Source organism: Oryctolagus cuniculus, chromosome 16 (assembly GCF_051225735.1).
Source record: "Oryctolagus cuniculus isolate XC-2025 breed Fujian yellow rabbit chromosome 16, ASM5122573v1, whole genome shotgun sequence".
Lineage (NCBI taxonomy): Eukaryota > Metazoa > Chordata > Mammalia > Lagomorpha > Leporidae > Oryctolagus > Oryctolagus cuniculus.
In genome coordinates this window covers 46680491-46693811 of record NC_142882.1, presented here as the reverse complement: position 1 = coordinate 46693811, position 13321 = coordinate 46680491, and the positions used below count along the sequence as shown (strand labels likewise).

General features: G+C 41.7%; 1 protein-coding gene across 1 annotated transcript in view; it reads right to left on the bottom strand.

The window, feature by feature from the left end:
- The window catches only part of HDAC9 (histone deacetylase 9), a 659964-nt gene that overhangs the window by 573671 nt on the left and 72972 nt on the right, over positions 1 to 13321 (bottom strand). The window contains exon 2 of the mRNA XM_089315332.1: positions 2844 to 2957. The gene's annotated coding sequence lies outside the window, so the exon portion shown is untranslated. The remainder of the gene's footprint in view (positions 1 to 2843; positions 2958 to 13321) is intronic.

Sequence of the window (13321 nt, the reverse complement as noted above, 5' to 3'; positions counted from 1 at the left end):
ACTTGGTAAAATGAAATCAGATGGGCACTAACATCTTTCCTTGTGAGATCTGGCAGCCTCCACAAAAATTAGGTTATTAGAAATAACATCCATACCAGTTTACAGAAAAAATTAATTTCTGATCCTTTATTTACAAAAATATCTAAGACACTAAATGAATCAAAACTACTGACATTTCTGTCTCTCCCACCAAAGGGTGGTTTATGGGTGGAAATCACGTTTTAGTGCTCTGTGTGGCCCATTGGGGTACCACCCTGGCTGGCATCAAGCAGAGGTTTATTAAATTTTGAATGAGTGAGTGAATGAATGAATGAATGACTCAACTGCAGCAGTCCACATCAACCATATCCAGGAAGTCAACCCTGCAGTCAGGTGCCTCACCACTCAACAGAAAGACCCAATGCTTTCACTCAGAATGCTTCTGGGGTAGCAAAATGAAAACATAAACTAATTAATCCTATAGAGAAAAATTAGCATTGACTGTTCAATACATGATCACAGTAATATTTTATACTTGATATCAACTGAATTTGAATATGGATGAAGAAAACTTTTGTGATGCATGCAGAAAAGAATCCGCACTATCCCAGAACCAATTTTCAAGGCGAACATAAATGCTCAGTCTGAAACCCTATTAAAGAATTTCTGGAACCACTGGAGTGAGTCTATTTTTCTTTCTAGTGCAAAATAACTCTTTAGAGCCATTTGTGGAACAAAAGCAAAATAAATGGATGGTGACTGCATAAGATCAATTCAATTCTCTTTATAGATAGCAAAGAAATAAAAAAGAGACCTAAAAGGAAAACATTTTTTTCTAAATCAAACAATCAGGCAATTTCTCACCAGTGGGACCTGTAAGGCACTAAGACACAAGCTAATAACAGCAGAAGAATAGTTTTGTGTACGTTCACCCATGCAAAGTGCACTTTAGATCTCTGATCAAGGTTTATGACTTGTGATAAAAAGAACAGAATTCCTACTCACCTGGCTCATTTGTTAGGACTATCCTCAAGCTCAGACTGCGATTCACAAAACCTTCTCAGAGTGGGCTAAGATCTCTATGATCATAAGAAAACTATACATGGGAATTTTAGTGGCCCCAAAGCCACACAAGCTTCATTCAATGGTAGTCCTATTTGTCCCCCACTTTTCCCTTATCCTATGTGAACAACTATTATGGCAACAGCTTCCTCACCATAGAGCAGTCTCAAGGGATATTTTTATAAAATCAACTTTCCTCGGGAGGCACAGTATGCCCACTTCCACTGCCAAAGATTATCATGTCTAAAAAAGCATTTTACTATGGGGGGGGGGGGGCTCAAACTGTAATTTGAAACACTGAATTTACCTCATAATAAATATAATAATAATAATACCTAATAATAAATATATGACATATATATTTAAATGTCACATATATATATAAAATGCAGACATTATTTCAAGTTTTCCTCAATTGAAAGGACAACAGCACTTCACTTGTAATGAGCAATGCAGCTCATAGAAATACCCTTAAACAAGGCTCTCTGTGGGAGACAAAGGAGAGTTGAGAGAGGAAATAGGTATTGAACACCAGACCTGTGGTTCCCGAAGTGTGGTCCCAGACTGCAACAGCATTACCCTAGGGGAACTCGTAAAAATGTGTAAGTCAAAACTATAGGTATAGGGCTTGATTCAATAAACTTTCCAAGTGATTCTACTGCAGGCTAAAGCATGAGAACCAGTTGCCTGTGTTGTGGAGACTCACAGTAAGAAACCTAGGGAACTCTCCATCTGCTTAACCAGATGATGTGGTATCAATTATAAATCATGGTTGTGATTATAATATACATGTTGTGATTACAATAATTATTGCATTATTAAGGATCAATAATCACAGTTATCCTTTCCAACAATTTCCAGGTCCAAATCCAACATACAAGTTGGAAACCTGCTGGAAATGTGCAGAGGTTGATGAGACCATGAATCTGCAGAGGGGCTGATCTGAGCACAGCACGCTAGGGAGTGACAATCTTGGGAAATGCTTCCCCCTTATAAACCCTGAAGGTAATAGTACATTAACTTAGACCCACAGAGTTAGAAAACTCAAGGCTATTGACATGTTAAAGCATCTACGAGCTTGGAAAGAAATGCTCCTATAATGATCCATGCCAAAAATTATTTGAAAATTTCCGATTAACACACGGTATCTGACCCTCCTCCATCATTCTGAAAACGTGTGTTGTATTTGTTCCAAAAGTGACACCCTGTTCCTGGAGGAATGGGTGTTGGCTGTGCTGATCGCGGCACTGTATGAGCTACACACACCACTCTGGACGCAGAGGAAGCAGGTGCTGAGATTATAGCTAAATATGTATATAGGAAACAGGAGTGGCAGCAAAGAAGGGTGGGGAGGAAAAATATCCTTCCTGTGGTCAAAGAGGCAGGGTCAATCCACATGCTGACGTCCAAACCCCACAGCATAATTTAAAAGCACACAGACACGTGTCAGGTCAGAAAGACTATGGGTGTGAGTCAGATTATTATATCGTATTCAATATACACAGCTTCATAAAATTATATCCAAAGGTTACATTAGAAGCAACGAATTATATCTCAGTGCTCAGACGACAATGAAAATGAAACGAGTTGCCCAGAAAGTAAAGTGAATTAAGTAATAAGAGTATTAGCTGTAAAATATAAAATTCAGTATTTATTACCATATCGTCCCAATCTTCATCAGCAAAAAAAAAAAAAAAAAAAAAAAGCTTCTTTACACCTTATGTGGCTTGGTTTGAAGCAATGTAAAGCAACATTTTTCACATAAAAATCTGTTAATGGTTGAAAAAGTAAACCAGACTGACCGGGCTGTACTGGTGAGCTCATCATGGGAATCTGAAGAAGAGATGGGCTAGGCTGCAGGTTCACGGCCTCCGTTCAGCAAGCACTGGGACAAAAGGGGCTGGCCCAGGAGAAACCTAGAACATAAGCAAAATTCAAGGTGTAAGATACAGGCTATGTCAAGTCACCCTGGAGAAGAAACTGAAAAACGGGCTCGAGTCTTAGCCAGGGCTCAACGGTGAGGCACAGTGGCAGTCACAGCCTCCCAGGTATGTAAGTCTTCATCCATGAGAGAGCACAGGTATTGTCTTGCTCAAAGCACAGGAATTTTGTGATGGGTGAAACAAAACAATAAGTGTAAGAGGAAACTGTGAGAAAACACTACACATAATGACTGTCTTATTCACTATCATTTGCTTGCTGTTATTCCTGCTGAAGTTTTGAATCTTTTTTTTCCACGTGTCTCACTACATAGCGCTTTTTATGATCACTGTTAAATATTTCCTTCTAGAGATAGGATCTCTTGATGAAAAAAAAAATTCACAGACTAAAAAAAGGAACAAATAGGCCATAAACTGTAAGAGTGACAGAAAACTCCCATTGCAATTTCTATTCCTTCTTAAAGTCTTTTGCAATCTTGTTCCAGCCAAAAGCCATAACAAGCCACAGTCCCTCAAGTAGCAGCACTAACAGGATGGGCTTCTTGAAAGGAATTTAAGGGACTTTCTGCTTTTAATTTGAATGTACTCCCACTTCTAGACACTTAAGAGGAAAGGGAATTGGAAGGGCATTTTCCTGATAGTTTACCGGAATGTCAAACTCTTAAAAAAAAAAAAAAAAAAGGCAGCTTTTAAAGTTGTACTTAGTGAGTTGCTTTCTAAAATGGTACAGCCAAATTGCACTATTTTTACAAACAGATGCTGCAGCTCTGAGGATTATACACCTCTTTATCTCGGGAATCCAATGTATTTATTATGACTCGTTTTGCTACCATTATTTTGAAAGTGTCATTACTATTTTTGCCCAAATGCACAAAGCCTGGTATAAGTACATATTTTCTTTGAAGAACTATATAATACCACTAAGAGTACTTACAATTCTTTAAACTGTTTCTAAATAGAAATATGCTATTTAGTATTAAAACAGCTAAGTAGAGTCATCAGACCTACCGGGCTACTTCTTGTGATACCCAAAATGCTCGATAAGTATTAAGATTTTGTAATAATAAAAATTCACATTTTTAATAAATTTCACTCAAAATGTATAAACCAATGTTTATTTTATTAGCATTATCTAAAGAATAATTATTTTCATGTCAATGAGAAAGGAATGCCTCCATATAAGGAATAGGAAAAATTAAAAGCAAAAACTTTTTTTTTATTTTTATATCAGGAAAGGACAGTCTGACAGAGGCTTCTAAGTAAAGACAAGTCAGTGTCATATTTGTTATAATAACACCATTCACATGGTTCTTTTCAGTTACAAAGCACTTTAGACATACTGTCATCTTCTCTATTATCTCCCCAAGAACCATGCATAGATAACTTGTAACTCTATATCCCTCCTCCCCCACCGGATACACAGATAATCAAGATGTCATCTGCTTCAATATGAAATTAAATTCACTGGGATCTGAATTTATAGACTGTCTTAAATTAACAAATGTGGGCTTTGAGATTTTTGTCATTTTTCTTTTTTTACATTATAGCCAGAAACATGTCACAAATGCTCTTGATACATTCCTCATTCTCAGTGACACAGGCAGATTTTAAATTAAGAACAAAAAGGGCGGGTGTTTGGCAGTTCAACCTCCATGTGGGACACCCACATCCCACATCAGAGGGCCTGGGTTTGAGTCCCAGCTCGGCTCTCTATTCCTGCTTCCTGCTAATGCACACCCTGGAGGCAGCTGGTGATGCTCACCTGCTTCTCTGTTCACAGTGGAGACACAGACTGAGCTCCAACCCAGCCCTGGTTACTGCAGGCATTTCAGGAGTCATCACTGGACAGAAGATACTTCTTTCTCTCACTCCCTCCCTTTCAAATAAATTTTTAAAAATTAATTTAAAAAAACCCACTAACAGCAAGGGAAAGGGACAGAATGCAAATGAAACAGCTCTGAAAGGTGCCTTTGGTCAAGGGCACAGTTACTCTGTCTTTTTTTTTTTTTTAAAGGTTTTTAATCTATACTGTCACTTAGTACAACTGATACTTATCTCCAAATACAACTCAATGTAACCAATAATTTCCAACAGTTTAACGGTGGTAACCTCTGCCACTTGTTTCTACAAACAGCATTTATAACAACCATCTGACATGTTGATTTGTGGCTTAGCTATATAATTGTTGAGTTTTGACTTCACAGCTCAAGACTTGAGACACAAAGTAAATCTGGGATGCAAATATCAGTTTGGTTTCCAAATGTCAACTCTCTGAGATTTAAACAACTCTCTTTGTAATTCAACCCTTCCAATAACTACCTAATCATGATATATTCTTCTAACATTATGAAAGCTTTGTTATCCAGACATATTATAAAGAAATTTAACCAGCATTTCTGTGTTGAAATATGTATCTGTACTTCCAATAAATCACACAAGACCAAAGTTACCAGCACTCTGGAATACTGTCACTCAGAGTTCTCCTAAAGGTTTCACAGGTATTAATCCATGGTGCACACATGTCTGTCAAGTGCACAGATGCAGCACTACATATACAGTTGCCACCCCTCATGACCACAAAATCAACAGATTATCAGGGGATTCACACCTATCAGGGACAAAACTGACACTAAATTCGACACAAATTAAGACATTTTAGGTGCCTGGAAAAGAGGGGATCAGTGATCAACATCTTTTCATGAAAACAGGCAACCTAATCTCAAATCTTATCCAAGTGGGCTACAGAAAAACAGACTGCCTAGAACTGAGAAGCTTTCTCCCATGTACATAAGTCATTCTTCTGATATACCAAATTAGAAATAAAAGGAAATAGGAGTTCAAGAAGGTAGATAACAAAAAAAGAAGATAATGTAAATAATGTATACTGTTTGTAAATACAGATGATCAAAGCACGCAACAGATATGTATCTGCCTTCCACTCAAAAGTTTCAATTAATGTCATCATGAGCTTGCCTGCCCTGTAAAAATACCCAGGTGCAAGCTGAAAATGATAAACTTAAGTTCACTGAAAACAAAATTGCTGCTCTGAAGGCTGTCTCCTCAGATCCACCAATGGTGGCTCTGGCTCTCGATCGTACTCCTCCAGGTACCTGGATCTGCAGTCAGGGACAAGGGTCTCTGCTTCAGAAAGATCATCTCTGCCCACAAGCTGGTCAGCTCTCTGCAAGTAAGTCACTGCAACAGCATGTTGGGCTACAGTGAAGGGCACAAGCCAGAGGGGTGACATTCTGCAATGTCTGAGCTTGCCCACATGGCCAAACAGAGGGCACGATGCGCTGCATTGATCCAGCTCGTGTTCCTCTCATCAACAACATCTGTGGGGACCTTTCCGCAAGTCCTTGAACCATTCCCCCTACACAGCCTGCTGAAAACTTATCAGCTGTTTGAACTGCTAGACACCACACAACGTGAGCTACTGGTCTTCTCAGTTAAAGAACCTCCCTGGCCACTAAATAGCTAGAAGTCCGTCACGGAGATGACAGAATCCATTCAAAAGCTGAATACATGTCTACAACTCATCTCACAGTAGGAGCTCTCGATCTGACTCAGACTTCATGTTCTTTAAATACTGCAATATTCTTTTTGACTGTTAAGTATATTCTGACCTTCTTCAATAGTGTGTTTATTTTCTCTTTGGGGGCAACTGGTATTATTTTGAACAGGGTGATACTAGGAAAGTAGAAGCTTTGGGGGTCTACATTGCTACCAAAAACCTTGTGATTATGTCTCAGATACATCTTTCCCAGACTCAGGCCAGGAGGAGCAGCACGGTTCAGTCCACAAAGCCATTCACACGCATCTGCAGGTCCTCCTCTTGTTGGATGAAGCCATTAGCCCTGATTTCTGCTACACAATACGCTTCACAAGCGTGTCAGTGTTATCACTGCCACTGCGCAGAGCTTACTGATGAGATCAGTCTCCTGCGCCCATCTGATAAGTGCCAGGACATGCAGCAGACCCAGAGTCTCTCTCTTGTACCTCGAGACCTGATTTCATCTTCAGAGAAAGACATAAGGAACATGCTTCTAACATTCTATCCCATTCAACAACCCTGCCCGACTACATACGAGATGCTCTTCCACCGAGAGGGGAAACCCCTGATTTTATTTCATTTCTCAGTTTCTTGCAATTCCCAGAGCACTGGCCGTCAAAAACATCTTTCATATGTGTGGGCTCCTGTCCATCTTGGCTCATGCCACAGCTTGTTCTTGACTGGATTCTTGACCTAGCCCTCAGTTGGGTATCCCCGTCTTCAGGGAATACATGAATGAGCAAACAAATTTGGTAACACAAACTCCTTAGATGGCATTTAAATTCCTTCCTCAGTGGTCTCCTCCCACCCCTTTCTCTCTCCCACCTTTGTTTCCTTCTGGGCCAGTCTGTCATTACTCTGAGAGTCATGATCAACATCATGAACTTGCCCTGAGACTCAAGCCCCAGCTAGTCAGAATGAACACTCCTGTGAGTGCCAGAACAGCTAAGCTAAAGCACATCAGCTCGGCATCCTGAGCATTTCTGTACAGTCTCACTCACATTCATATTTTCACACTCTTGAGCTCCCTCTGCAAAGGGTCTGCCCACCCCTTCTCCTCCCATCCTAAATTTGTTAAGGCCTTGCTCAGAAGAGGATCCTCAACCAACCACTCTAGGTAAGAGATTGGCTTCCTCATCTATGCTCCCACTGTGTCTTACACAATGTAACGGTGCCTCACGTGTGAGACTACAGTACCATTTCTTATGTGGCTATGGTACTTGTCATCACCAGGAGCCTATGTGCCCAGGCCTAGTGATTGTACCTACCACGTTCATCTCAGTAACTCCAACACCTATCACAGGGCCTGCTACAGGGCAGGTGCATAAGAAAACCTTAAAGAAGGAGTGAACAGAGAAGAAAGGGCTCAAACAAAGAATCTGAGTTGCTGGAACTTGGGACAGAATCACTCTATCCAAATTGTTAGTTACCAAATTCTGAATAACTGGAACACAGAGCAAACCCAAAAAGGGTGGGGTGCCTTCAAGAACTGTTATGGTATAGCTGGTAAAACTACCGCCTGTGATGTTGGCATCTGCCATGAGTGCCAGCTGGCATCCCAACTGCTCCACTTCTGATCCAGCTCCCTGCTAATGTGCCTGAGAAAAGCCCCTGCCACTCACCTCGGAGACCCAGATTGAGCTCCTGGCTGAAGCCTGGGAATTGCGGCCATTTGGGAATTGAACCAGCAGATGGAAGACTTTCTCTTTCTCTCTCTCTAACTCTGACTTTCAAATAAATAAATAAATAAATATAAAAAAAAAAAAGAATTGAGGGTAACAGCAGACATCACACCATTCCCTAGGCTCTTCAATCAACATGGTTATTCAAATCACTGGAAGCGTTCAGTTTCTCACCTTTTCATTGGCCTCTGCTTTGTTACTGCTCCCAAGAAAATCAATTTGTTTACTAGATGAGCTCTACAAACTCGAGCTTCTGGCTAAGCAACAGAACCACTCTTCATCAAGACGCAGGGGAATGGAATGCAGAGACTACAGGACACCTGCTCCCCTTCAACGCCAGCAGCAGAAGCCAGGACTGCGCTCATCATGCTCTGAACAATACTTAGGTTACCCTAGGAAATAGGATGGTGGGCGTTCTGGGAAACTGTCAGGTACAAGGAAAAGCCCCACCAGGAAGCAACCGGAGGTGTAACCTCTGACGCCACAACAGACACCAAAATACTCTGAGTCACCAACCACACTGGCAAAGACTGGGGTATTTGCTCCTTTCAGCTCATTTGGCTCTCTGGAGATTTATCTACCCAGAGCTGTTGGCTTCACTCCCCAGCTGCACTGCCAGCGGTTTGCTGACCAAACCCTTCGAGTACAGCTGGGAGCAGAAGTTGTCACCCAGAGGGCCACACGGCTTGTATGCACACTCTGTACTTATGCTAAAAAGCAAACAATAAGTTCCATCCCAAGACTCTGAGGAGAACTATTTAAGCACAGGCTACATTGCAGGGTGTAATATGGAGCAGAGAACGCAGCTTGGGAGGTTAGTTATGCATCTATTTTGCATATTTAAGATAGGATTCAGTAGTCTATACTATAAATATAGTTCAGTGGTAACATCTAAAAATACATAACATAATCAGGAATGGTCTGCTGGATATTTCATTTCTTAAGAAAAAATTCTGCCAACTACAGCACCTGCACTAATGAAAACAGGCCTTTCTGTAGTAAGCCTTGGATTTCTGAAAACCCTGGACTTGGCCCCAGGGTGTCCAGTACCCAAGTCTTATCCCAAGCAGCCTCCCTATAATAACAGACCATTTTATCAAAAAGCCTTACTCCATTGATTTTATTGAATCATCTTTGAAGGCCCCTATCTGTAACTTCCCTCTCTGGACAATAGGGACTCACAGTCCCCATTATCGCCAATTCTGAGTTTAAAAAGAAACTCACAATGCCCAGAAACTGCAGGATACAGGAGGCTCCTTTTCAACCGGTGGCAAAGGGACTATTTAAAAAAAAAATAAAAGAGCTTTGTCTACCATAAATACGCATGGGACAGAAGTCCAAAATAGAATTGTGAAAAGGAAGTAACAGTGGAAGTGAAGGAACTTGTAACAGACAACCTCTGATACCTGGGCAGCAGGAGGGCTTTGTGGCTCACACACTCTAACCTTCCCTGCAGAAACCTGCCTGGCCAAACCTGCTTGAAAGAACCTGGCTCCCCCAGTCTACTGCCTCCCCAGCGAGCAGGCTCGGGTTGTGATCAGCTAGCCAAATACAAAAGACCTTTATCCATCACTGTAATTTAGAGTGGCATGGTTCTCTTTTTCAAGCTTCAATCATGTGTACATTAAAAAAAAATGCTGTGATTTCTTTAATGTGGCAACCTACCTCTTGAAGATGGGATAATACCAACTTGCAGGAAAGTGCCCTTGTGAAATGTCTCACCAGCTGGCTGGGCCGGGACTCAATTAACCTCTCGGTTGCTTAAATACAGATGACTGAACTTACCAGGTCATTGCAAGGCATACAGGATGTAAGGTGAAGCAACCCCTAAGGAGAAGGGTCTCAAAAATGTTGGCTATCAGTAGCCTCATTATCACTGCTCTCCTTCAGGCCAAATCCCACCCCTGGAGAACAGTGACCCAGGGTGCCTGGCACTGCACTCAGCCACTCACCTTTCTGTCTACCCAAGCTTACACAGGGATATAATTACATTTTCCCTTTCTTTCCTTTAAAAGGCAAGTGTGTACCCTAAAGAAAGATGCTGTGCTTTTGAATATATGCTTACTTTAATCCTTCATGGATGTTAATCTTTTACTCGTATTTAAAAAAAAAAAAAAAAACCACTTGGGTGTTGTTGGAAAGCAAAACATTAAAATACTAGAAATAGAAAGTCGGGACCAACTATCATTTTGCAGAAATTTGAAGAGAGAGTAGAAGTCTGTTCCCCCAGGGCTGCATAGATGCTGCTCTACAGAACTTCTCCACCATCTGCACAGAACCCTTCGGGAACTTCAGCAAACTCTCAGGCCCCTCTTTCTATTTCGGGGGACAGGACTTCACCGATCCTTTACTCTCTGCTCTATCTACCGTTAAGTGACTCACCTAGTTCCAAACCAGCCAAGACACAGCTCCAGACGTGGACAGACATATTCCTTAAGGGAGGAAAAACAGTAGCAGCAGACTGCCCAAACAATGAAGCAGGGAACTGGGCTGGGGCCTTGAGCCACTGAAGCCCCTGCCTAAAAAAGTGAGCTCTTCCCTAACCAAGATCCACACTGTCACTGAATCGTCACCAGCTAAGCCCCCACGCAACTCAAAAGTCTTTGCTGTGACTCACTCCTGCTTCAAGACCCTAAAGCGTCCAAAGCACCTAACAGTGCTTCACAGATGCGTCCAAAGGTGCCCAAAGGCCACCCTGCATTTGGATGCCAAGCCCGCCACCCTGTAGGAGCTGACATCTCATCACCACAACAGGTGATGAACATGCCTGCGCAAGCCGACACCCCCCAACACATGCTGACGTCTCCTCGCCTGCACATCCATCTTCCCCTCACATGAAAGATGTCCCTTTCCCCTTGCTCGGTAGCCACAGCTGTGGAAATGACTCCCTGCCATCTCCTTATTTGCTGCAAACAAATTCCCTTTGTGTGACAGTGACTTCTGGCCGAGGTTTTGACTTCTACTGACCAGGAAGTGAGAGCAGCGGGTTTGGTGACAAACCCACTTACACCCTGTCCTCCCATCTAGTCCCACTTTCCACAGGCTACCCCAATACCCTCCACTCACATCTCCAGCCTCAGGTCCTAGGTACATAGGACCTTTCTCAGTTCCAGCCCCCTGGTTCTCCTGCAGACCAGGCTCCCCCGCCATTCGCAGAGGCTTTCTTGTAAACAAATGCAAATACCTCAGCATACACTCAGATTTCCAAAATATTCTGATATGTAAGAAAAACAGAACTTCACCATACCAATTACTACTGACTTTTCTAAGCTGCACACACTTACATGCAAGTAGAGAACAAAGCTGATTCACGCAGTGGGACTTTGTGGGCTATATTCAGCACTACAGAGACAACTTTACCTGCACATGACTGCAACACACACTTCTTGAGTGCTGGTTCTGACTGTTCAGTTCAGAGCTGAAAAGGAAAGTTCCTGCCTCTCCTATTACACACCAGTGATTTTTCAGAGTGTGGTCCAAGGAAAATGCAGATTTGGACACCGGGGATTTAGTTCAGATCTCCTGAATCAGAATCTTTGTAACAAGGGTCAAGAACTAGCAGTTTTAACAAGCTTCCAAGGTGATTTTAATTGAGCTAGAGCAAGGAGAACCACTGAAGAGCCAACATAAATGAACAATGAAAAAAAACGGCAAAACACAGAGGGGGAGTAAGAGTGTAAAATGCTCTGGTTTAGGAGTCTGACTGGCCGAGCACAAATTCTACCTCTCTGATCTTCCTGCAGTATTTTTCCTGGCAAATTACTTTACCACTCTGACTTTCCATTTCCTTACCAGGAAGCTGCTGGATCTAATAGCTACTCTCAGTCAAAAGGAATTAAGGACACCGAGTTAAAATACTTAGCATAGGGGCATGCATTTGACCTAGTGGTTAAGACACCCAACTTCCTGCAAACTTGAAATCTTTACTTAATATGGAGTTGATCTTCTATATATAAAGATAATTAAAAATGAATCTTAATGAAGAATAGGATGGGAGAGGGAGTAGGAGATGGGATGGGTTGCGGGTGGGAGGGTAGTTATGGAGGGAAGAACCGCTATAATCCAAAAGTTGTACTTTCAAAATTTATATTTATTAAATAAAGGTTTTCTATATAAAAAAAAAAAAGACACCCAACTTCCATATTGGAGTACTAGGTTCAACTCCAGGCTCTGGCTCCTCACTCCAGTTTCTCATCACTGCAAATCCTTTGAGGCAGTGGTCTTGGCTCAAGACCTGGACTGAATTCCTGACTTCAGCCTAGCAGCTGTGGTCATTACAGGCAATGGGGAGTGAACCAGAGGATGAGAACACACACACACACACACAAACACACACACACACACACACAAACACACAGGCACATTCTCTCCCTTCTCTCTGCCTCTCAAAATACTTAGCATGGTACTCAATAAATATATCATTGTGATAGGCAAGGCCTCTGTTGCAAGCTGCCTGCCTGCACTGTGAAGCACCGCAGCCTTGCTACTAAACATCTCCTAAAAGGGATGGAATAGCACAAATGCTACAGGAATTTGGAGAGAGGGGTTTTAGTGGTGATTAGCAATAGAAGGGAAGGTACCCTGAACAAACTGGCATAGAGTTGTAGGATACTGAATTTAATCAGACATACGTGGTTGGAGGGAAAAAGTTCCTCACATCCTACCCTCAAAAATTTATAAAAATTTTAAAGATAATTTTAAAATCACCTTGTCTTTCAACTATCTTGTGATGAAAATGACCAATTTTTATACTCCCCCCACCATAAAATATTTTCAAGTCCAAATTATTCTCAAAATTCTCTAAATTTTTGTGCTAAAAACAGCATGTTGACAGCTGCTTTATGTAACACAGTCTATTCCCAATGAGATGGCAGCACTGTACACAGCCTGCTCCTCGATTATACCATCAGTTAATTATATTCAAAATGGGAACAGTGGCGAAGGGGCACTCTTTGAATCACTATACTATTATAACAATGCAACATAGATGGCAGCTATTCTATCAACTCTTGAAGAACCACGTAAGCTATGCCCACCAACAGTCTAGGAGGTCACAAATATGGAGCTGCACCTGCTCAGGGAAACTAACAGTCCTCCAGGTGATC